Below are 26,883 nucleotides of genomic sequence, written 5' to 3'. Positions count from 1 at the left end.
GGCAAGTATTTGTGTCATCATTTGCTGACTTATTTTTCAACTTTATATTTTTCTCTCCATTTTACTGTTTGAAGAAATCAAGTTTCAGAAAGTTAAGTAACTTGCCTGATGCCACATTGCTAATCATTCTACAACCCTTTAAAAGTTGGCACTGGGAGACTGACATCCTGAACCAATTTACAATGTTGACGGTGTTGTAAATTGGTTCAATCTTTTCTGAGATTAACTTGGCAATGTTTAACAAGTTGTAAAATGGTCCATGCCTTTTTATACAATGAAGTTGGAATTTACTCTAAGGTAATACATAAAATATATATAGACACCCACATCAGCTTGTGCAAAGAGATTTATGACAGACAACCTATGTAATTAAAAAAAAATTTTAGATACCCCAATTTGATATTCATTTAGCAAACATTTCTTGTCTACCATGGGCCAAGCACATGCCAAGGATTCAGCAGTGGGGGAAAAAAAAAGGACAACAATGATCCTTGTTTTGATGGAGAAGCTTATACATAAAGATCATAGAGGTATAAAAGAATGGATAATGAGAGCCGCATACATGATTTTAAGTTGTCTAGTAGCCATATTAAAAAGGTAAAAAGAAACAGGAGAAATTATTCTTAATAATATATTTTATTTACCTCAATGTTTCCAAAATATTATTCCAACATGTAATCAACACAAGAAACTAATAAGATATTTTGCATTCTTTTTTCATACTGTCTCCAAAATCCAGTGCGTATTTTTACCTCTAGCACATCTCTGAACAACAAATTTTCTTCAGAATTACTAGATTTGTATTTAGATGTCATAAAACTCACCATTAAAAAATTAGATTCACACAACCAAGGTGTTCCAAACATACTTAAAGATTCCCAATAATTCAGTTCAATATCAAAAATAATTTTCTGTTAATATTTGTATCCATATCGACCAAGAGAGTTCAATTTTTAGAAGGAATGATTTGACTTCTGAGCAAAAGCATGACCACTTTCAAAACGATTTTTGTCCAAGTTAGGTAAACTCAGTACTTCTTGGGTTGGCTCAGTCGTATTGACACAAATTCAAAAGGATATTACATAAACTGAAAAGCAACTCTAAATTTATCAAAAGCAGCAAAGTGTTCTTCAAGTTCTTCTTGCAATATTTTCAGCCAAACTGTATAACACTGTTGATTATGACTGAAATCTTCTGCAATTGATTCACATTAGAAAAAAAATTAATAAAATTGTTCTCATTGATTTGGATTATAAAAAGTTTCAGTTTCAATACAGGTTCTTGTGCCTATCTTGCTAGGTCACAAATAAGCTTTTTCTTTACTTGGAACTTCAAATTTACCTTGTCCTTTTGCAGTGTAATATCAGCGAGAAAACAAATTACACTGCCATTTTGTCTTTGTTTATTGACCACTTCGCAACTATTTCTTTTGTTTCAAGGGGGAAAAATGAACTTACTAGTGCAGTAAATCTTTGTAAAATTTTCCCACAATTCAAACAATCAGTAATGGCAAAGAGCATTGAATTCATTACATCCATTGTCTTCTTTTTTTTTTCCAACAGCTCTGTAAACTGGGGGTGATTCATAGCATTTCTATGTGTATACTGAACAGTCTTAACAATTTCATCCACAACACCTTTCTTAGAGTCTCCTTCAGAAAACGGAGTTCAAATATTGCCAGAAAGTATCACACAGAGTGGGATGAAGCAATCAGAAAAAGTCTCTCATTTCAAAATTCCAATAAATCTGGATATTTAAAGCGATATACCTAGATCACAGTACATCGTGATAGAAACGAATTTCAGTAAGTTCTTAAAAGATAGAATAAAACATCCTACTATAACAACAATGTTATGTTTAACAGAATAATATTTTATACCGCTGAAACTTTTGAGTTAAATTAGATTCATTTAAATTAGATTAATAATTCCATCCCTCAGTCACTTTGTCCACATTTCAAGGGTCAGGTAGCAACAGGTGACTGGTATTGGACAGGGAAGAAGCTAGTGGAAGACAGGAAGAGACTCCAGATCACCGGACGTCTTCAGAGCTGCCTGGGGTTGCCTTGAGGTTCCATGAGTTTGGAGGAGAGAGACAAAGCCCTGGATGGGCTCCCAGGCACTCCCTTCACTTCAACCAAGATGGCTACCCTTCCACTTGTTTTATTTACTGAATCTTCACATTAAGATTTGGTTGGGAAAAGGGTCTCAGTGTTTTTCATCAAGACTTTGGACACTTTGGTGCTCTACTTCCTTGCTTCTCAAAGTGGTGGATCTAGCGTTGGCATCCCCAGAGAGCTGGGGGAAATGCATGTTCTCAGGTCCCACTCCAGATGATACACGTGCACATTACAGTTTAAGAAACAGTGGGATACATGGTTTTTTCAGCCCCATGATCTCCTTTCCCTGTGAATCACACACACACACACACACACACACACACACACACACACACACACACGCATGCACGCGCAGTGTGTTTTAATGAGGAATTTGCCCATCATGAAACCATAGCCAAACTGTAGCATTTTAGACACAATCACAGGTCAGGGAATATAGCCCTTAGCACCTCCTTTCCCCAGCTGTGACCTGTGCGGAGCTCCTGGATTCTGAGTGACTGTCCCAGCACTTCTATCCCACCCCGGATGTTGCCGTCCCTGATGGAGCCCCCAGGAGCACTGTTACTGTAGAAGACACTTCACTGACATGGTGGAGAAGATATGCTTAGTAGTGAATGAACTCTGGAGCCAAACTGAGTGGATTTAAATCCCAAATTCTATCACTCTCTAGCTCTGCAACCTTGGGAAAGTGTCCTTGGATGATGATGATGATGTGTCAGCGTAGGTTCATCAGTTGCAACAAAAGTATCACTCTGGTGGGGGATGGTGACGGTGGGGGAGGCTATACATGTGGGGGGTGGGTGGGGAGGACATGAGAAATCTCTGTAACTTCCTCTTAATTTTACTGTGAACCTAAATTTGCTTGAAAAAAAAACTTTCTTTTTCTAAAAAGCCATTCAAGTATTCATTTGGTGGTGGACACTGTGATAAGCCCCCAGATGAGAATAGAATCTGGAATTGACATCTGCTCCCAGTTCCGTGGTTGAAGTTATAAAGATGATGGCGAGAAGGCCCTTGTGTTGGATTGTCACTATTTGGAGGATGAGGTTGGACAAGACGAAGAGAACAAGAGTGACATTTTCTCCATCGGGGAAGTGAGGTTTCAGTCCATTGGAGAATTGGAATGGAAGAACATGTATTAAATACTCAACACAGATTCTCTGGACTGGGCTTTGTATGATCGCCTAACGGATTTCCTTGTGGACCAAGGGGTGGAGGACACTTTTTCAGATGAGCTCAGCATGGCCCTGGGTCACCAGGAGAACAAAGCTTTTCTCAGAGACCTCAAAGGTTTTGTCAAGAGCTAGTAGAACAGACAAGATGTTTACTACCTTGATTTTAAGGCATGCTTTGGCCAATGAACAAAACCTACTCTGAAGCCAGAAATGTGTGCTTTGAAATGGTTTTCATCCTAATATCATAGAAAATAATTCAAATTCGTTTCGGTTGCCTTCCTATTTACTATTCCTTTGTTTCTTCTCTGCAAATCCATTATTTTCAGAAATTTGTGTAACATAGTGATAGATAATAAAATTGGTTTACCCACCCCCTCCAAAAAAAGAGAAAGGAATGAAGGACTTCCCTCGGCTGTGGAGGACAACACTCCATGGTCAGCAGCTCGGGAACTGCCTCAGCTGAATGAAGAGTCACTTCCGCAAGGTCATCTGGCATTTATGATTGATACAGAGATAGAAATACCCAGCTCTCCTGTCTCAACTCAGGACTGTTCTGAAGGATCATCCATCTTTAGAACTGCCCGCAGGGCCACTGTCGCAGCTTCTCTTGAGACTCCATCACAGCCAAACTACGTACTCTGCCGAATCAACTCCCTTACCAAGGACATCCCTGGTAAACATCCCACATGCTGAGCTCTCAGAGTCTGCTTTCTGGGGAACCCAGAAATGAGCTGTCCATTTTCAAAGAAAGGAAGTCACACACACAGTATTCATTCAGAGTTTCTAACTTACAGACATGTAAGTTAACTTCATGACATAAAATTCCTTTGATTTTGGCTAATTTCCCTATTTGATACCTCCCACAGATGAGAACCTACTCATTTATACTTCTATATTTATAGAGAGGTGTATATGTTTATTAGATGATAATTATACCTTCCCCGGGATAGTGTTGCTCATCATTACTATAAAAGAAAGTTGAAAGAAGTAGATAATTCACCAGAACGCTTTTTAGTTTTTGTCAATTATTAAGTGAAAAATTGGTGATCACCTTGTTCTTTTAATTGGCATTGCCCCAACCAGTGAGGTTGAGAACATCTGCAGGTGTTTATTAGGCAGGTAAATTCCTCTCCTGTGAATTGTCTATTCATACACTTTTGCCCATTTTTCTTTTTGATTCGCTTGTGTTTTCCATAATAATTGGTAATACATTGTTGGATATATGTTGCTTTGTTGGCTTTCTTGAATGGTGGCTTTCATCACTTATTAATGTGTTGGTTTGGGGAGGGTTATTTTTGTTTTGGTTTTAAAAGCCCATATATACAGAAGTAGTATATAATAAACGAAATAACTATCTTAGTCCATTCCTGCTGCTATAACAAAAATAGCTTATAAACAACAGAAATGTATTTCTCACAGTTCTAGAGACTGAGAAGTCCAAGATCAAGGCACCCACAGACTCAGTGTCTGCTGAGGGCCTGCTTCCTGGTTCCTAGATGACTATCTTTTTGCTGTCTCCTCACGTGATCAAAGTAGCAAAGGATCTTTCTGGGGTCCCTTTTATAAGGCACGAATTCCATTCATAAGAGCTTTGCCCTCATGACTTGAGTACCTCCCAAATGCCTCATATCCATCACACTGAGGATTAGGTTCCAATATATGAAATTGGTGGGATAGGGTGCACAAACATTCTGTCTATAGCAGCAATAATCACTTAAAATTTCTCCACTTAGGGGCGCCTGGGTGGCGCAGTCGGTTAAGCGTCCGACTTCAGCCGGGTCACGATCTCGCGGTCCGTGAGTTCGAGCCCCGCATCAGGCTCTGGGCTGATGGCTCAGAGCCTGGAGCCTGTTTCCGATTCTGTGTCTCCCTCTCTCTCTGCCCCTCCCCCGTTCATGCTCTGTCTCTCTCTGTCCCAAAAATAAATAAACGTTGAAAAAAAATAAATAAAAAAAATAAAATTTCTCCACTTAAAGAAATTACTTTGAAATTTTTCATTTTTTCTTGAAATTTTCCATGCCCAGTTTTCAAAGTGAAATAATATATTAAACTTCATATGTAGTTTTGAATTTTTTTCATCTAATATAACCCAACCATTTCCCCAGGTCATTAAAGCCTTAATAAACATCATTTAAACCGCTGTCTAATAGTTTATCAAATGGATAAATCGTCATTTGGTGTAATCCCTTCAGAAATGTTAGACGTGTGGATCATTTCCAATTCCTCACTACAAATAATACTGTGATGAGCCTATGCAGAAGTATCTGTTTGTATTTCATATTACCTCTTTAAATACATTCTCTAGATTGGAAGTGAGTTAAAAATAAAAGCATGTAAGGGCTCTTGTTATATATCTCAGTTCGTTTTTGAGGAGTCATTTGCAAACCAATGTTTTACTGCAGAGAAATACTGCAATGAAAACATTACATTCAAACTTAGCCCAAGCATTGGAGGCCCCAGCCTTCAATCGCATTTGATCAAGCAAATGTATCTTACACCTTCTACTTACGAGCAACTGTTTTAGGCACTAGAGGGATGCCAATAATGTTGAGCAGGATCCTGACTGCTGTCAAAGAGCAAAGAGTCTGAGAGAAAAATGAGCAATAATTGATTAACCATAACACAAGAAAGCATGAAACAAATCTTTAACAAAATGGTAAGTCAGTGCAGGTGGGGGATGTGGTGAAACAGTGAGGCCAGGAAGATAAGTTGTTATATTATGGTCTCGTAAACACCCTTGAGGGCGCTGGGACCTTCATAGATTCAATACTGGAAGTACATGAATGCCCAGTCTAGGATTTGGAATGTGGATTCAGGATTTTGCATAATGACATAGCTAATGATTTTTACAGCTTTGCTTTTATGATCTGCTATTGGTCAACACTATGACTTTCTTGAAACCAGGTTACTGGCATTCAGCCTCCATGTTTTTCCTAGAGAGTTACATCCTCCAGAAGCCCACTCTGCACCGTGGGCTTAAGGACTGCAGGGTGTCTTCAAAGCAAAGACCACTTGTATTCCTGGATGGTTCAGTATATGTGCTGCTCAGCCCTGGGAGGCCCCGGTAGGTGGAGATAGACCTGATGGCTCCCAGCAGAGTGTGCCTTCTCTACTGCTCTGAAGCTGACAGGACCCCACACACCATATCTCAACCTGAACGACCTAAAGGCAACATGGTGGATGGCCATGGAGGTAGAGTTCTGAATTTGACCTTTGCTTTTCTCACTTAGCAACCCTCTGACCTGGACAACCAGTTTAAACCCCTCATCTTTCTTTCCTCAACCATAAAACAGAGCCAAGAGTGGTCATGAAAAGACAGAAAGATAATGGATGTGAGAGCACTTAAAAAGAGGAAACTGTCTTTGAAATATCAGCATTTATTATGTTTTGCGAAATCTAAACAAAAGATTTTCTAGTCCCTCTTCTCTGAACAAATGTTGATGTCCACGGGGATGGAGAGCCAGGAGCTGTAGTTCACTGATTTATTCTTTGTTAATTGTTAAAAGGCCTGCCTTAAAGCAATGTGACAGAAGAACTCTTTTACTGGCTTTGCTATATCACTAGAGACTCAGACTTTGGCTAGCTGAGAACACATTTTTGTGTGCACGTAGGGTTTTGAAAGTTAAGAGGGGAGTCTCGTAGAGGGTTAAGTGAGAAAGTTTCTTTAGGGTCTACAGGCTGATTTCAGGCTCTACCCCATAACCATGCAGACTCTGCACCGTCGGGACTTACCTTCCACTCCATCATGTATGAAGGGGCCCCTTGGGAAGCAGATTCTAACATGATGGGGGAGATTTAGCCAATCTCCTGGACAAGAGAAGCTCAAAGGATTTTCTAGCAGGGATTTTCAGAGAAGCACCTCCACTCTGTGAGCTTATGAGGAAACCTGCAGAATTGTTGTGTATCCCACTTTTGTTGGGTGGAGAAAATATACAACTTCTTTAAGAGTCTACCCACAAAGTGAAGGAAGCATTACCCTGAGTGGTGTAGTTAGACACACAGAGAGGCCAACTCAAAGGGGCTATACCTTCATTCAGAGATGCTCAGGAGAGAGACAGAAGTGACCAGACCATGCTCCCCAATATATCTACCCATCCCCTCGACAGCCAGCCATGTAACAGCCCCTGGAGAGCAGGACTAAGGCATCCCTCCACACTCAGTCCCCAATTTCCATCTTCACTGGCACACGGACATGGACAGAGTCCAGGCAGACAAGGAACTGGCCCTCTGCTGGCCACCATTTTGCTTTCCCAGACTGCCTTCAAGGACCCTCTTCTGTCCCTAAAATGTCCCAAAACGCCTCCCTCTCCAGGTGAAACCCAGGCCTTCACGACTGATGTCTCCCATGGCCTCTCCCCAGCCACTGGGCAAGGTCACCCCATTTACCTCTGCTTCAGGCTTCCATCTCATCACTGTTCCCTAAGGATCCCCTTTCTACTCTCTGCTCTGAGATCCCCATGCATGCCTGTGCTTGAAAGAGGGTCCAGAAAATCCCCAGGACACTCTAAATATAACTCAGCTCCTGTCCTATGAATTCTCAGCTCCAGGTAGAAACAAGTGGAGCCTTGCCTCAGCTCCCCACCCTGGAGAAGTGGTATTTTTAGAGGCATTGCTGATGGGAGAGAGTCAGCCCAAGTGAAAGGGCAGGTCTGCTGAATAGAAACATCTCTTAGAGAATAATAATCCTAAGAGTAAGAGCTATCATCTTCTGAGACACTTTCCTGTTTACGTGTGTGCTCATAGCCACCTTCTGGACTCCTCAGCATCACTCAGTGAAGAAGACGAGCAGGTGTATTGGCTCTGATTTACAGGCGAGGAATTGTAAAGGCAAGAGCAGGTACCTTAAGTGACTACAGCAGAACCTCAGACTTGGGGGTTGTTGATATTGGAGCCCCTCCAGCTTTGGTAGTGGAGATAGAGCACAGGGGAGCAGGGAGGCCAGTGGTGTACCCCTGGTCTCTGGCAACCAACCACCCTGCCCGGCAGCACCTACTCCCCCGGTCAGCAGCAAGGAGCCTGGGCCCAGCCAGACAAGACCTACCAGCAGTGGAGCATGCTGCCCTGGGGAGAGGGAGTTGGGCCTGGCATCCCGACGACAGCCTCTTGTCAAAGCCTGGTTGCGACTGTCAAGCAGCAGCCACAGATGCTAAGCTGCCAGAGCTATAAACCTCCATCGTCACGTGAAGCAGGAAACCCACACTCCAGACTGGGCTTAACAGTCCATGGCTGATTCTATCACAAGACAAACTCCACAGCACATCCTCCCATCGCACTCCCCACGGCTCCCCTGTGGCACCCTCAGGGGTGGGTTTGGCTGCGTGCAGGTTGTTTTCTTCCAACAAGTGGGCAGAACCTGGTCTGGAAGGCATCTTCTGCCAGGAGCAGACACGGTTCAAGGGCCTGAGGCTGAAAGGGGTCCCAGAAGTTGTGTCCCCTACCAGGGGCAGGCTCCTGATCCCAGTGCTGGGCAGTCTTTCTCCTGAGATGGGGGACCCAGGGAGGGTCCCCCCTCCAGCTCCCCACCTCGCGCAACCCTCCACCCCCTCCAGGCAGTTGGAGGTGGCTCTGAGGCTGCCCCAGCCTGTGTGGACATGGAGGGGATTTCTTCTCCACCACACATGAGCCAGAATATGAGGATCCACTTTTCAGGGCCATGTTGCTGTTTTCTCCTGCTCTTTCTACCTCCAAAGCTCTGTTCCTTCCCTTAAGAACTCACTTCCCCTACCAGGAAGAAAAAGGTAGGTACTCATCAAAGAAGAAGTCCCCTGAGATGTTGAGGACACACAAATATTAGGTGCTTTTGCAAACATTGGCTCATCTAAGCATTGGAGAGCCCTGAGGAACAAATGGAAATGCTGGTGTTTGTTAGTATTGGTATTAGTAATAGTGTTAGTATCATTCTTCTTATGCCTGCTGCTATTGTCATTCATATTAGCATTTGTATTTATATTAGAAGTTGTATTCATGTTGTTATTCATATTCCTATTGGTACCCATATTGGTATAAGTATCAGTATTAGTATTTTCCAAGGAAGAATGGTGGGTGCACAAACAGCTAGAAAGCCCAGTGCTGTCACACACTGCCTTCTATTCTCCATAAATATCAGAGATTGCCTTTGGCAATAATGACAGGTATAAAGGCTCTTGAGTTCTGGGACAGGAATGGGGTGGCTGTGGTCCTTCCAGGACTCTGAGCAAAGAGAAATTACTCAAGTAAGGTCTTAAGCATGCCCCCACCCCAATACTACAAATGAGGGCAGTGCTATAGCAAGGCAGTGGGAAATTATGCTGGAAACGAGGACAAGAGGGCAAATTCTGATACTACGATGACATTATAGGTAATGATAAGGGATTTGTCCTACTACAAAAATATGGCACCAGTGAGGTGCCGAAGACGCTCCTAAGTTCCAAGACCCAGAGTTAGAACTCCTTCCCTACCCAACACACCAAATACAACTCCTACACACACACACACACACACACACACACACACACACCCCATATCACATGCACCCCCAACATGCATACACCCCAATACTCACCCTCCAACACACCACACACATACCCCCAACACACCACACACACACACCCCACACATACACACATCACATGCACCCCACATACTCACCCTCACATACACACCTCACACATACATACCACACACATCACACCCATCACACACACATATCACACATACATACTATATACACACACCACACCACACACACACACACACACACACACACACACACACACACATACACCATACACTCTGCACAGAGCCTCTGACAGTCCCCGTGTCCATACGTGGCTCTGTTGGTTTGAAAACCCTCACAGAGCACAGTCAAGCTTGTTACCCTAGCCAGAGTAAGTTTGAGGCTTGTTCCACAGATGTCAGCCCCAGGGTGACTGGTGATAGCTGTTATTCACAGACAGTCTACACCATCTCAGCACTTCTTTGTGACAGGTAACCAAAGCACCAATAGGCCTGCTCTTTCTGGTAGCATCCAGCCTGTGGTCACACCCTGAGATACAGAGGCTTTTGTGGGGAACAGGGCTCAAGGTGCCTCAGTTACCTTCTGTCTCAAATGTCCTTCCAGAAAAGGCCAGCACCTCACATCCTATACTTCCTTCATCTCACGTCCTGCTGTGGGAGGACACAGTACGATACTGCACATCTCTGGGACTTTCCACCACAGGAAGCCAATACAAAGCCATGGGTTTCCTCTTATCATGTTATTTCATGACATAAAAGAAAGCACCCACCTGGAGAGCTAGAGTCTGAAAAATATGCACATTCCCTTACATTAGCATCCCTTTGATGTATAGGGACAGCAGAGGGAGGCACACTAAACTAGACTATAGGCACTGTATCCTTCCCTGTTCGCCTATTACCTTCCCTCCCGCTTTAGGGGCAGCGAGCCTCTTATGTGCCTGGAAACCAGGTAAATGTCTGGGCCAGTGAAATGCACAACTTCCTGAAGCACACTGACAGTCAAAGTCAGGCATCAGAGTTAAACCTTTAACATCCCAAATGCAAGCTTCTTATACTTTTATTTCTTGCCACTGGAAAGAATTCTAAACCATTCCAACTGAAAAATACCAGAGAGCTCATCTAACTTCATCATTCCACAGATGAGGAAATTTAGGGAGGATCCATTTCTCCAAGTGTGATCCTCTGACCAGCTGCACCAGAATCACCTGGGGGCATATCCCTTGGGTCCTTCCCCAGATTTGCTGAATTAAGATTTGCAGTAGAAAAGTCTAGGAACCTACCTTTTAAGCATACTCTTTAGGAAATCACATACCTGAGAATGTTCTAGACGTGCAGCTGGTTGATACAGCTCAGGCCATAACAGCAACAACAATAATAGTAACTACAATATTGAGGAGTGGTAAATCAGGGGAGCCTCAGAGATTCATCTCATCCCCACTTTGGAGCTTAGCAAGAGCTGGCTCAGCAGTCTGAGCAAACCAAGAGAGAACTCTGTCCCCAGTCACAGAGCTCCCAAGGTTCCCCATTTCCAACAAGCCTATTTCCTCAACCAGGAAGCCCACGGATCCATAAGTGTCCCTTACTCTTCTGTCCTGTAATGAGGCAAGGTCATCCTCCTGGAGCTCTTTCCATGGTATTAACAGTCCTGCCAGGTCCAGCCCAAATGTGCCTCTCATATTATTGATTCCATAAACATCTATTGAAGGAGCTCTGTGCCACACACATTTGTTAGGTACCAACAATATGATGATGAAAAAAATGAGTATGGCAACCAAACGTGGGTCTCTACAGAGAATAGGCTAAGAACTACTCCTCTATCCTTCATTTTGAGATTAGGTGGGAAAAGCCTTCAGATTTGGGTTGAGGAATTCCTTCTTTCCAGACAGAAGGCAGAAAAGAAGAGCTTCCTTCCAGGGTGGCTCTGAAGGGGACACCAAAGAACATGCCCTTAAAATGGCCCCAAAATGTACCTCTTGACCTTCTGTGCCACGTCAGTCTCACACAGGAAATGGCATAGAAAACAGCTGCCAGTTTGGAAGTTCAAATGTGCCCACTTATCTGCACCTGCCAGCCATGAAGCAGCCATCTTGTGACATAATCTCTTTCCACACGTTTTCCCCAGAGTTCAGGGCAGGTCCACTGGGACTATGCACTTGCATCAAGCCATCAGCCTTAGGCAACTTCATAATAATGCACAAGCGCGCACACACACACACACACACACACACACACACACACACACACACACCTTGATGACCCAGAGCCCGTTGCTGCTGTGCTGAGGGAGCAAGGGCTCCTGCATAGTCCTCCAGTGTTCCTTCTCCCCCAGCCCAGTTGGGTAAGTTAGGTTTCTTTCCAGAGTGACTCCTCTGGGAGTGTGCCCTGATGAGTGGGCTCTGTCAACGCCCTTCTCTAGGGTCTAGATTCCTAACCCCAAGCTGCTGATTGGGGCCTGCTCCCCAGGTGACTCTGGCCCCAGCTGACTGCTCTGGCTAGTAAAATGAGATCAAGGGTTGACTCCAAAGTCAGATAGACCTGAACTACAATCCCAAATCCACCATTTCCTAGCTGTGTTACCCTTAGTATTTCCTTAATCTCCCTAAGCCTCAATTTCCACATCTGTAACAGAAAAATAAGACCTCCCTCTCAGGTTGTACTGTGGGCTAGAGACGACCTTCATGAACACCCAGCACATTTCTGTAGCAGGTGCCCAGCACATGATGGCTATTGCACCATCGTCTGTGTGCCCTTGGACAAATAACCTATGTCCCCCAAAGGACCCATTCATTCAGCCAAATACTTGTTGAGCACCTACTCTGTGCCAGACACTGGAAATACACTGTGAACAGGACAAAATCCCTGTCCTCATGGAACTTAAATTCATAATAATATAGAGGGTCTGTATTCATTTGCCAGGGCTGCTGTGACAAAGGTCCACAAACTGGACAGCTTTAACAACAACAATTTCTTATCTCACTTTTCTGAAGGCCAGAAGTCCAAAATCAAGTTTGTCGGCAGAATTGGTTCCTCAAGGGCTATTCCACCCTCTCTGCCCCCTTCTGGTGGTGTTCTGGTCTGATTTCTATCTCCATCTTCACACAGTGCTTTCCGTGTGTGTGTGTGTGTGTGTGTGTGTGTGTGTGTGTGTGTTCTGTCTTCTCCAGTCATTTTGGATTAGGCCTACCCTAATGACCTCTATTTCAACTTGATTACCTCTATAAAGACTCTATTTCCAAATAAGGTCACATTCTGAGGTCCTGTGGGTGAGGATTTCAGTGTATCTTTCTGGGGGGTGGGATGCATTTCAACCCATAACAGTGCGCCTTTCTATCCACTCACTCAGCCTCATTTTATTTCTTTTTAAAAAATTTTTTTAAACACTTATTCATTTTTCAGAGACAGAGAGAGACAGAGCATGAGCGCGTAAGGGGCAGAGAGAGGGAGACACAGAATCTGAATCAGGCTCCAGACTCTGAGCTGTCAACACAGGGACCTGACGTGTGGCTTGAACACACAGACCATGAGATCATAGCCTGAGCTAAAGTTGGACGCTTAACCCACTGAGCCACCCAGGCACCCCTGATTTCTGAGTTGAGATGATTCTGCACAGGCCTCCTTCCAATCCAGTTTAGTCTGGAATCAGGTGTATCCAGAATGTTCAGTGCTCTTAAAGGCTATCTCCCAGAACCATCTCTGACTCCTTTCTGCTCTCAAGGAGGTAAAAGACCTAGACATTGACCTTCCCCTGACTCGAAAGAGGGACTGCATGGTGCCCCAGCCGGAGTCCAGGTCATAGGGTAGTAACCCTGGCTCCCTCCCTCAGGCTTCTGACTCCAGCCACCTGTCCAACAAACACACATGTGATATGAGCACCCTTGCCACAGGCTTTAGGTTTGCAGGCTGCACATAGCACATAGAGTTCCTGCTTTGCACATAGTCATCTCATATAAATGGAGGAAGCATCTCTTTGTGAAATTGCCTATCTCCTGCAGCTTAAGCTGGAAGAATGTTTACTTATTTGGCCCCAGGGAATCATAAACATCTTGCAGCATATGTTAACAGTTACTCCATAACACCATTCATTTTTAGTATCTGAAATTACGAAATGATCCCCCCCCAGGACTTACCTCCAGTTGTTAACAGGCTGATGGGATCAGTTCTCCTTGTTTCAGACCTCAGAGGGACAATGTTATTGGTTCTGGTTTGTCCCCTTCAAAAAAACATCCTCTCTTGATGTGAAAAAACAGAGGCACCAGCCACCAGTAACAAGCCTCATCGCAAAACTTCTATAAATGCCCAGATAGAAGAACTGTCACCAATTATAAGAGATTTAGTGAAGCTATGGTTCCTGAATGCCAGTGAATGAGCCTGGGTGAACCTGAGATTTGAATATGGGACATCTGGAGCACCCCTCCACACCCCCACTGCCTACTAGAAATCAGAATTTAGTAGTAAAAGGAAAGAATCTGCATTTTTAAAGAACTCAAAGGAGGTGGTGAAAAACAGCCAGGTTTGAAAAGAGCCTGTTACAGGACAAGACAACACTCCTGTACCCAGGCCCCTTCCCCCACCACTGCTCTCTGGGCCCCTTCCAAATGCTCTCTGCCCCAGCCCTCCTGGGAACCTACCCAGGGACCCTTCTACCCCAGGTCTGCCTGCCCCTGGCATAACCACTGCACTGCCTTGATCTGCCTTGATCTGCTCCACCACCACCATCAGGTCAGTCACCTCTCTCTAGGACCCCCCCAGCACTCCGTGCTCCCCTCCACAGGACCACTCACCACACTCACTTTGTTCGTCTGTCTCCCCAGCTTGGCCATGAACGCAAGGAGAACATGCCTTTCTTCCTGACCCCAGCCCAGCCCCTGTCTCATCACATCCTTGCTACCTGACTGAATGACAAACTGAACTCTCCTAGGGCCCTCTATGACCACAGCACAGTGGGCAAGCTCCCTCTGTCCTGCCCTCTCGTTCTGTGTGTCTGTCTCTGTCTTCGGTGTGTGCCGTGTCTCCCCCTGTGCACCTGAACTCTCAGCACTGGCCCAGGGCTGTCACTCAGAATGCCCTCATACCGCTGTGAACTGGTCTTTTTTGCTCTATCCATCTATTTGTAGCCCCCAAGCATCTAGCACCGTGTTTGGCATCTAGCAGATCCCTGTAGCGATTTGTGGATAGTTAGCTGGTGGAGACACAGGATGGTACAGAGGAAAGAACTCAGTTATGCAGAAGACCTGGATTCCGGTATCACCTTCACACCCGCAGAGTGAATTTGCTGCACAATTCAGAGCTCATTCATTGACACCTGTAGCTCTTGGCTTCCTTATTTGTAACCCCTCCTGTGATGAGGGTAAATTAGACAGGGTGAGGGAAGAGTCTCAGAGCCCTGATGAGCTACGGTTCCCTAAGTCCGTGGATGCAGATGTGTGGTGAGTTAGAATACAGCCTAGCTGCAGTGGCATGGTCCCGGGGGGACAGGGGGGAAGCACCCCCAGGCCCTGGAGAAGGAAGAGGCAGGACTCCTCACCTCAGGCAACAATCTGGCCATAGGGGCTGAAACCAAAAGCCAGTCACCCTCAGGGAGTCTCAGTCATGCCAAGGAATTGCCATCATCAAATCCATGACCGTTGGCCCTTCTGTCCAGCAGCAAAATGTTGGCTGAGGCACAAGTCAGCCTCCAGGAGCCAGAAATGAGTCCACCACACCTCTTCCCAGGTCACTAACCTGCCAGATACGAAGTGTACAATGCAGACCTGCCTCCAGGCCTCATGGCCCCAGGGGTGTTGAGGTCTTTCACCACATCCTACGTGGTAGCAAGGCATCACCTGTTTCCAGGAGAAGAGGCTGCTAGCTGACAGCTCAGAGGAAACCACGGCCTGGCAGACGCTGGGGATAGACACTTTGAGATGAACCAGCCCTGCACAAACTGCACAGGGCACAGTGACACTCCACTCCTGGGAAGCAAGGCTGTCTGAGGGAAGCTCCCCCAAGGTGCCCCTACCAGACCTAGCTGGGATCCTTGGAAGGACACCCCTGCTTTTCCACCCCGAGATCAAGCAGGTGAGCACACTGGGGGCTTCACGAAGCATCCATATCCTACAGCCCCTCTCTGGACATGTGCAGTGTTAACTGCTGCCCCTAGTGCCATCCCCCCCTTATTCTTTGTCTACCCTTCCTTGGGGCTGTGGGAGAAAAGCTGGCTCCAGGTTTGGCTAAGTAAGTGGCTACCTCTTTGCTGGGATTTCATTCAATTGTCCAGCATACACGGAGCATCATAGGCTGTGCCCGCCTCCATGCCTAGAGCGCCCACTGACCCCTGCCCTGACCTGAGGACTTGGGAATTTCACAGTTAGAAGAGACCCCTTGTTAGGAGGTCAATGTGATATCTCTAGGGGCACCTGGGTGGTTCAGTTGGTTAAGCGTCTGACTTCAGCTCAGGTCATGATTTCACGGTTCGTGGGCTTAAGCCACACATGGAGCTCTGTGCTGCCAATACAGAGCTCACTTCGGATCCTCTGTCTCCCCCCACCCCCCCGCCCCTTCCCTCCTTGTTCTTGTTCTCTCTCTCTCTCTCTCTCAAAAATAAAGGAACATTTTTAAAAAAACCTTTTTTTTAAGTAGTCATTTGTCAAAATACTTTCAAAAAATTTTATCTGTGGATGAGAAAGAACTGGGTGGTCTTCATTTGACACTTACACCTCACTTAAATTATCTGCACTTTTCCAGAGTCAGTTTTCATTTGCAAAAGGAAAGAAAGCAAGAAAACTCCTCCTTCCCCTTCAAGACCTGAGTCAAGTGTGTCCTCCACAGAGGTTAGTTTTCTCCCAGAAAGAAAACAGCATCTTCACTTCTCATAGCTTGTTTACATTGTGCAAGTTCTGTTTCCTGTGCTGTCTCCACAACAGTCTTGACAGTTAAGCATGGAAAGCAAGCCTCATTTCCCCCCTCAACAACTGAAAAAACAAAACAAAACAAAACGAAAAAAACCATAAAGCGTGTATCATGTTTAAAAGAATCTGACACTTTTCATTTTTATTTTTAGCTGAAAATTTTAAGGGAATTTTAAGTTTATAAATAGTTGTGGCATGTTTAAGAGAACTTGACTTACTATAATTATATGTTTACTGGATACAAGAGTAATTTAAAATTCTTAAGAGGGTTTTGCTAATTAATATTGTAAGTATACCCTCCCAGACATTTGAAGTGTCTGAAAAGTAAACATATTAAATCTATACATGTTGGTTGAAGATGTTTAAGGGAATATCATTCATTAAGTTTGTAAATGGGACTAATTTTCATCTTTGCCCATGAGTTACTAGAAAATCAGTGAGTAAATGAAAGTTATTCACAATTTTTTTACAAGAATCATTAGATGTAGAAATAAAGATATTTAAGAGTTGGCTTTAAAAGCATAAGGAAAATGAGCCTTTCACATCGGAACTTGGATGTCTAAACAGGCATTTCACACACGCCCCAAGTCTAGCTGCTTAGCTCCCCATTGTCCCCATCTCAATCAATGCCAGCTCTATTCTTCCAGTTACACTGGCCAAAAAAATCCTAAGTCTTCCTTGATTCTTCTGTTTTGCTCACACCAATCCAAGAGAAAATCCTAATGCTTTTACCTTCAAAAGGCAGATCCAACAATGTCTTAGGGCCTCCCTGCTACATCCTGGCTCAAGTAGTTGTCTTTGCCTTCCTGGGTTACTGCAATCACCTCTCCCCCACCACCTGGTCCCCTCTAATCTATTCTCAACTGGCAGCCAGGGAGATCCTGTTAAAACAAAGTCAGGTCATGTTTCTCCTCCACTCAAAACCTCTGAGTGAAAGCCAGAGTCTCCACCATGGTCCACCGGGCCAGTACAAATGGGCTCCCTTTCCCCCATGACCACACCTCACCATGGGTTCCTGTTGCTCATCCAACTCCACCCTCATCCACCTCTGTGCCTTGACTCTAGCTATTCTTATGCCCTGAAGACTCTTCCCTAGATGTCAACATGGCTTCCTCTGGGCTAGGCAGAATAATGGCCCCCCCCAAAATATCCATGTCCCAATTCTCGGAAACTATGAACATGTTGGGTACATGGCAAAGGGGAATTAAAGAAACATGGAATTTGTGTTAGGGATTGAACTGTGTCTCCCCAAAATTCCCATATTTTAGCCCTGACCTCCAGTACCTCAGATTATGACTGTGTTTAGAGATGCTGCCTTTAAAGAAGTCATATGAGGTAATTGAAGGGTAGACTCTAACCCAATATGACGGGTATAGAGAAGACCATGTGAAGACGTAGGGAGAAGACAGTCTCAGTGATAGGTATTACTGCCCTCAAGCTGCTTAATCTAATGGAAGGGAGAGATGCCAAGACACAATGATCAAATGTGAGAAGAGGTCTCACAGAGATTCACAGGCACAGAATGGTGTGGTGATTAAGAACACGGGCTCCACAATAGCACTGCTAGGAATTTACCCAAGGGATACAGGAGTACTGATGCATAGGGGCACTTGTACCCCAATGTTTATTGCAGCACTCTCAACAATAGCCAAATTGTGGAAAGAGCCTAAATGTCCATCAACTGAGGAATGGATAAAGAAATTGTGGTTTATATACACAATGGAATACTACGTGGCAATGAGAAAGAATGAAATACGGCCTTTTGTAGCAACGTGGATGGAACTGGAGAGTGTGATGCTAAGTGAAATAAGCCATACAGAGAAAGACAGATACCATATGGTTTCACTCTTAGGTGGATCTTGAGAAACTTAACAGAAACCCATGGGGGAGGGGAAGGAAAAAAAAAAGAGGTTAGAGTGGGAGAGAGCCAAAGCATAAGAGACTGTTAAAAACTGAGAACAAACTGAGGATTGATGGGGGGTTGGAGGGAGGGGAGGGTGGGTGATGGGTATTGAGGAGGGCACCTTTTGGGATGAGCACTGGGTGTTGTATGGAAACCAATTTGACAATAAATTTCATATATTGAAAAAAAAATAAAATAAAATCCAGTCTGACTATCTCTAAAAAAAATAAATAAATAAAATTATCCATGATTTTTAAACTTAAAAAAAAAAAACCACGGTCTCCAGTGTGAACTACTCACGTTCAAATCCTGCTTCCACGTCTCTCTAGCCACATAACCTTGCACACGTTGATGTGCCTCATTTCCTCCACTAAACTGGAGAAAAGGAGAGCGCAGACTTTATAAGGCTCTGGTGAGGATAAAAATGAGACAATGCCTGAAAGGGGCTTGAATAGCACTAAGCACAGGGAAAGCTCACTAGTTATTCAGTTCTTTGAGTTATTAGACAATGGAAGCACAAAGAAGGAAATGACTAAAATAGACCAACTCCACCCAAAGGGACCTGCAATGGCTTCTCAGAAGAGGAATATAAGGTGAATCCCTTTCCAGGAAAGGAAGGGGTTGGGCATTCCAAGTACAGGGAGTGAATATCCAAGTGCCCTGAGGGTGACAGGGAACCAGGGAAATTTTCTAAGCAAGAGAAGGACATACACAGATGCATGCTTCAGAAGAGAATGGAACGGAAGGGTGAGAGTCTGAAAGCCAGGAGGAGAGTTATGATGCTATCAGTCACTCTGAGCGGAAATGAGAGGGGGCCTGGAAGAAGGCAGAAGGAAAGAGAGGAAGAAATGGTTTCAGAGGTAGAATTTCTGACATATGTGGTGAAGGGAAGGGGAGGACCAGAAAAGAAAGAACATGTTTATCTTTAGAAGCCTCAGAGCTCCTTTCAGCCCTCCTTCTCCAGGGCTAACCAGGATCTCACTGAGCAGCCTCTGGCCCTTTGGCTGGTAAAGACATAAAGTTAACTCTCCCCTAGGAGAAGGGACTTCCAGAGAGAATGAGCAGATTCGGGAGGTCTCTGGAAGTGAGTCCTGGAGCCAAGAGAGAAAACAAAATCTACCCCAAACACAGAGAGAAGGTGATAGGAAGTTCTGGAAAGCCAAGACATCACCTCAATGCCATGATGTGAGATCCAGAGTCTTTCTCTGGACACTTGCTCAGGGTTGGTTAGCACGTGTCAGATATGAATGAAATTCGGTGCTGGAGCAGAGGAAGAAAATAACTAATAACTTTTTTATTTCTTTTAACATTTTTTTAATGTTTATTTTTCAGAGAGAGACAGAGCTTGAGTGGAGGAGGGGCAGAGAGAGAGGGAGACACAGAATCTGAAGCAGGCTCCAGGCTCTGAGCTGTCAGCACAGAGCCTGACGTGGGCCTCGAACTCATGAACTGTGAGATCATGACCTGAGTCGAAGTCAGATGCTCAAACGACTGAGCCACTCAGGAGCCCCAATAACTAATAACTTTTAAGAAACAAAGATGGATATCCCCCAGCCCTATCCCTTGACATTTGCTCTTAGCTCCTCAACAAACAGGACTGCAGGGCACAAATAATCAGGGTACCTGGAGTCGGGAGCTTTATTCACCCATGTTTCTTCCTAGCAGAAGTCATTCCACTGACTAACACTCGAAGGAAATTTCTCCGGTGGCTCCAAAGACCCATCACTCAGTCACATTATGCATGGTAGGGTGTTGTTGTTGTTTGTTTTGTAAATATGGGCAGCAACAAAGCCCCAAATATTAAACATGAAACCTTCAGATCTATATTTCCCTGTTGTTGTCACTGCTACTGCTGTTTATCGTCACCAAATACACAAATCCCACACATCTGAACATTGTTCCTCCAAGTATAACTTCAGAATTCAAATGAGGTTTCCATCTAGAATTTTCTTTTGTTCTTGAGATGCAAGGTCTGAGAGTCCTGAGACCAAGAGAAATAAAGATGTTGAGTTTTCTGCAAAGATTGTGACTGCCCGGCCACTGTAAAGAATCAGGATGTGGCTGGCAGTGGCTGCTCCCCTCTGGGTGGCAGCGGAGACAGGGGACCCTGGCCACCCCGAGGAACCAACTGTTCCTTTCCTGCTACAAATCTCAGCAACTGTTTTTTCCTCAAAATTTCCATGCTCCCTGCCTTCTGGGTCTTCTCCTTCCTGCAGATAGCTTTAAAGCAAACCAAAGCAAAACAAAACTAAAAAACAAAACGCAAAAGCACTAGAGGTTTATACAGTTCGAAGAGGGGATGGAGATCTATAATCTCCCAGTCCCAAGCTGAGCTCTGGTGAAGGATCAGTCCACTTCGCTGTTGTTTCTCTCTGCCATTTGGTGATGCTTTTGAACAAACATGGTCCCAGAACTTAGAGGGCAAGCCTCCACTGCCCAGAGCTGAGCTCAGCCAGGGAGGCTGTGGCTCAGGTTCCTAGGTCACACCTTGAATGCTCAATGATTTCTGCCCTATGCACACCCATGTTCCAAGGAACCTGTTTCCCAGCCCCCTATGCCAGAGATTCTCACTACTCCTCTCACCTTCACTGTCTGCTTTCTGTGCCCAAGGAGTCATACTTCTTTTCAATCTTTCAAAGGGCTTCATCACTCTCTTTCCCCAAAGAGGTTTTCCCCAAATAGAGCCACCACACCTAATCTTAAAAATGGGTTATCATATTAGTTTCAAGGAGTTTATCTTAGTCTTCTTGGGCTGACTTAATAAAAAACCATAGCCGGGGGAGGGGGGGGGAAGGCGCGGGCTTTAAATAATATGCTTTCCTTTCTCACAGTTCTGGAGGCTGGGAAGTCCAAGATCAAGGTGTTGGCAGAGTCACTTCTTGGTGAGGACCCACTTACTTGTTTACAGACAGCCACCTTCTTGCTGTGTGTTCACACAGAGGGAGAGAGCTCTGTTCTCTCTTCCTCTTCTTGTAAAGACACTAATCCTATCATGGGGACCCCATCCCCATGGCCTCATCTAAACATAATTACCTCCCAAGGCTCCTTCCCCAAATACCACCACATGTGGGGTTAGGGCTTCAACATATGGGTTTCAGTAGAGACACAAATATTCAATCCACAACAAGATCTGAAGTCCAAAAAGTCTGGTTGTCTATTTCCCCTTAGGGAGGGAGCTCCTTTAAAGCTAAAAGATTTGTTTTCCTCTAAAGCTGACATGACTGATTTGCAGAGACATCCCTCTATGGAACAAATTCATGGGAAACACGTAACACAAGTTGAATTTTCAACAGGATGAACTGCTGCACATCTTGATAAGCTATATAGTGATATGGCACATGGGCCTCACTTTTCCCATTATCTACGCAGATGACTGTCTCCATTCATGGTAGAGTGTATGTAGTGGAGGATCCTGTGAAGAGGAAAATACATGTAAACTCTACTAATGTTTTCAGAGAGGTTGAATCCCAACGTTGAAAGGGATTTTGATATCGCTCTATTCACCCCCCACTGAATACTTTAATTCCCTCTATGTCTCTGGCTGGTTATTCAGCTTATAATAAATACCCCCAGTGCTAGAAAACTCACTGCTTTCTAGGTACATTCTTGCTTGCTTGCTTGTTTATTTGCTTCCTTGCTTCTGAAAATACACACACATTTTTGGCAAGTTGTAAGTATAGTGCAGCAGACAAAAGCCTGGGCTTTGGTGTTAAACAGACCTAAAATTCCCAGCTCTGCTATTTCTGTCTAGTTTTAGAGAACTGTTTGAACATTTTTGAGCTTTAATGCCGTCATCTACTAAGAAGAGAAGAAATGCAATAATGCCTACTTCCTGGATTCTTCCGTGAATGTATTACACAACAAAGTGCTCAGGATAGAGTAGGTTAATTAATGTTAGTTTCTCCCTTACTTGCTAATCACCTTCCCTTTTAGCCCTCCATTTATATCCTGCAATACAGATATCTTGACTGATGGTTTAGATTATACAGAAACACTATAGCCAAAATACCATTGATAAAAGCATCACAAAAACACCATAAAGGAATCATTATGTTGAAAAGGGGGACCCTTGCCTGGCAAGTAGACTCATAAATCCATGATAAGTAATGTCCTCACTTGATTATGAATTATTCAAGGGCACAGATCTGTCTTATATGCCCTATAGAATCTACTACAGGTCTTATGTGTGGCAGACACTCAATAAATGTTTCTAAATTGAATTTTGTTGTATTTTTATAAATTTTATTTCAGAGATTTGTATAGATTAATGCAAAATATAAATAATATTTGGATGTCTGTTATTTTGGGGGACATCTGTTTTTGGAAGCTATTGCATTAATAATGAGGCATTAATTATAATCAAACTTCCATAAAATTTAGCTATTTTTATTATATACATGACTGACTTAAGTTTCTTTTTTAGGCGACTAGAACATTTGAAAAGTTTATTCCCAATTACCCCTACATTCCCAGTGTCTATGTGCCTGACAGTATTTCATGGGTAGATAGATAGATGGATCTGTGGATTCCTGAGTTTCTACTCTATTTTGAGTATATTTATTGAAAAACATAATAAAAGTAGAATTTAGGATTATACTTAAAAGTCTGGTATACACATTATTTACTTAACTTTAAATATTCACACAGTAATTTAAATTTTAATATTGTATTCTGTCTGGCTTATTGAATTATTATGTAAGGTATGGTCAGAATATAAGCTACTCCAAAATCATAGAGATAAGTCACTCTCTGTGAATGAATTTGGTATAAATCAACAAATAATGAGCTTAATCACTACAGAAATAACCCTTCCCAAAAGATAATTTGTAAATGTGTTGCCGTTACCAACTTAACAATAATCAACTTACAATCAAGCTGATTAAAATGTGACTTTATAGACTTCATTAGAGAGAAAGATAATGTCAGATAAAGAGATGTGGTCAGTAATCAGTCTTCTTGAGTAGCTCTCAACACTCTGTATTTTTTTTTTAATTTTACTTTTGAGAGAGAGAGCGAGAGCGAGAGCGAGAGCGAGAGAGAGAGAGAGAGAGAGAGAGAGAAAGAGAGAGAGAAAGAGAAAGAGACAAAGCCCAAGCGGGGGTGGGGCAGAGAGAGCAGGAGACATAAGATCCGAAGCAGGCTCTAGGCTCTGAGCTGTCAGCACAGAGCCGGACATGGAGCTCAAACTCATGAACCGTGAGATCATGACCTGAGCTGAAGTCGGATGCTTAACTGAGCCACCCAGGCACCCCTCAACACTCTGTATTATATTCTTATATCTGTGCATGCCCCCATGAAGCTATAAAATCCAAGAAAGCAAGCAGGCCCTTTGTTTTTCACTATAAAAACTCCCAGCTCCTACCATAGGGCCTGGCACACGGGGCACAGTGGTGTTTCTAAGAGAGCCTAGATGGTCCCCTCGTGTCTTCTCTAGACTCTAAACCACTTGGAAATATCCCACTCAGTAATCAGTACACCAGCTTTCTTTTTTTTTTTTTTATTTAAAAAAAAATGTTTTCTAATGTTTATTTATTTTTGAGACAGAGCATGAATGGGGGAGGGGCAGAGAGAGAGGGAGACACAGAATCAGAAACAGGCTCCAGGCTCTGAGCCATCAGCCCAGAGCCTGACGCGGGGCTCGAACTCACGAACCGTGAGATCGTGACCTGAGCTGAAGTCAGACGCTCAAACGACTGAGCCACCCAGGCGCCCCATACACCAGCTTTCTTAATGATAGAGCTGGAAACCCCAAACAGTTCTTACTATTTCCTCCTGCAGTGAGATCCTGGTCCCCAGACAGAGACTTTGGTCCCCAGGACAGACCCTCATTGTACAGAAGAGGCAGTGAGGCTGGGAGTGTGAAACATATCATTGTTGCCTGCAGGGAATCAAGGCCACTTACTGTCAAAATTGTGGAGGCTAATAAGCTAGCCTGTAACTGTTTCACGGATGCTGGCAAGAAGATATGAAACTCCTGGATCAGAGACAAAGAACTTTATTACAGCAAATGTAATAACCAGAGTATCAGCATGATAGTCATATCAGTTTCACATGCCCTCCTCCCAAGTCCCATGGAGACAGTGTAGGTGGCCCTAGATGGACCCTGGACATGCAGAATTGTGTTACAGGAGAGGAAGTTGCAGGTTGGGTGATCACCACTTTTATAACAAGGGAAGACAGGCCTGTTCTTTGTCTTTTTTGTCCGGGGAAAGAAATTACCTCCTTTCTCAAGGTTGTTCATGGCAAAGGCAACCCTGATCAATGGCCTGGGTGAAGAGTAGTCAGACTGTTGCATTCATGGCGCACCCTGGAAGAACATGTAGAGATTGTCAGGATTCCCAGGAGAGTGCCTCTCCCAGCACCAGTTAAACAAGGTCCCCATTCCCATGGAAGAAGAAGAAGGTGAGGAGAATAGACAAGTGCTATTCCAATACTTCTTTCTTCTGAGAAATAGAGATACAGCCCCCTCATGGGGCACTTCCCAGCTTTTGCTCACTTAACTCATTGGGTTTAACAAGCAGGTCAACAGGCTTGTGACTGCCCCTCTTTGGGGAGAAGAACAGTAGTTTATCAGGTAATACTATTCCCATATTTACTAAGATATCTCCAAATCTACTATTGTTTTTTCATACTAACCTTTTGGGGCAAGTTACAGGCAGTTCAAATGTTGCCCACTATGATGGTTAGTTTTATGTCAGTTGGGCTAAGCTATAGTACCCACTTATTTACTCAAACACTAATCTAGGTGTTGCTGTGAAGGTATTGACAAATGTGGCTGACATCCACTATCAGTTGAGTTTAAGCAAAGACAATTGCCCCCGATAACGTGGGTGGGCCTCATCCAATCAGTCGAAAGGCCTTAAAAATGAAACTGAAAATTCTCTGAGGAAGAAGAAGTTTTCTTGCAAGACTGCAACATTACCTTCGCCAAGAGTTTCCAGCCTGTCAGACTGCCCTAGAAGTTTCAGAGCTGGAGCCACCACAGTTACGTGAGAAAATTCCTTGAAATATATCCTCCCGGTTCTGTTTCTCTGGAGAACCCTGACTGATAAACCCATATATCAGAAATATATATCAGAAAAAGATAGTGATTATGTGAACCTATAGTTCTGCTGCATCCTTGCTCACCACACAGCCTTGCCATTGCTTTCTCAGGGCCACAAGTCTCTTGATACCAGACAGGGCCTAGACCTCAATAGTCCTGCTAGTGTGATATAATAAAATAGCACCTTGGCTATACTGTCCATATTTTCTAAACCAAAATATCAGATCACATGGCCTGACAGAGATAAGTGTACTTATAGGGAAAACTGGAGAGAATATTTGAAACCGGGTCTGTTCCAAAAAATCTGGGACATACATTTGATGTATTTATATATCATACAGGTTTGCTTTACCTCCACCAGTCCCCCTGGTCCAGATAAATGCTAAATAAACCCCCACAGAGCCCAGCCTCTGGACACTGCAAGACTGAGGATCCCCAATTATTCAACAAATATCCACTGAGTACATAACAGACCAGGTACCATCTTGGCATTTCAGATAAAAGATAGAAGTTACCTATCCTCACTAATAGCTCCCTGTTGGGACAAATGGGCAAGTGAGGAGGCTAGTACGAAACAAAAGCACTGGCAAAGCCAAATCCATGGTACCCCCCTCAAGGCTGAACCACTTCACCCCAGAGGCCCCCACAAGAGGGCCCCCTTCTGTGCCATTTCATCCCTTTTTAAGTTCAACAAAGGCTGTCTGTAATGTCCAAACTAACTAAACTCATCTCTCTCTAGCCCAAGGTCATCTCAGGGGTCCATGTTTGTGACTCTCAGTCATCTGAGAAGAAATCACAGGGACAAGGCCTAGCCTGGTGATAGCCATCCACCATCAGCTTAGCCCTTGGCTCTGCTCAGGTGGCCCTCGTGGTCACCGATGACTGTCCTGAGCCTCTGGGTCCAAGGCCTCCTTCCTCACATGCAGCATTTGAGAAACACTAGACTAAGAAATGTTAATTCCTATATCCTCCCCTCCTAGACAGTCCCCACCCCGCTGGCTCATAGCTTTGGAATGTAGGAAACTGCTTTCCCAGAGCCTGGGGCCATGCCTGGTCCAGTCTCAGGGCTCAGTGCCCCATGTTGAAGGGAGGGAGGGAAGAAGGGGAAAAAGGACTGAAAGAGACATTATAAATGAGAAAATCCAGTGGCAAAGTAGAAAAAGCACTAGCCTGCTGAGGGAGATTTCCACACCGCCAGCTCTTAACTTTTAGTGTGCCTTTGGGGAAATGACTAAACCTGTCTGACTCTCAGCTTCCTC

At 44.2% G+C, this 26,883-nt stretch overlaps 1 long non-coding RNA gene across 1 annotated transcript in view; it reads right to left on the bottom strand.

The window, feature by feature from the left end:
* Positions 1–26,883, bottom strand: part of LOC123385917 — an 83,949-nt gene that overhangs the window by 18,637 nt on the left and 38,429 nt on the right. The window lies entirely within an intron of this gene.

This window comes from Felis catus, chromosome B3 (genome assembly GCF_018350175.1).
Source record: "Felis catus isolate Fca126 chromosome B3, F.catus_Fca126_mat1.0, whole genome shotgun sequence".
NCBI lineage: Eukaryota > Metazoa > Chordata > Mammalia > Carnivora > Felidae > Felis > Felis catus.
The sequence above is the reverse complement of the archived record's forward strand: the minus strand, read 5'-3'. Positions and strand labels throughout refer to the sequence as shown.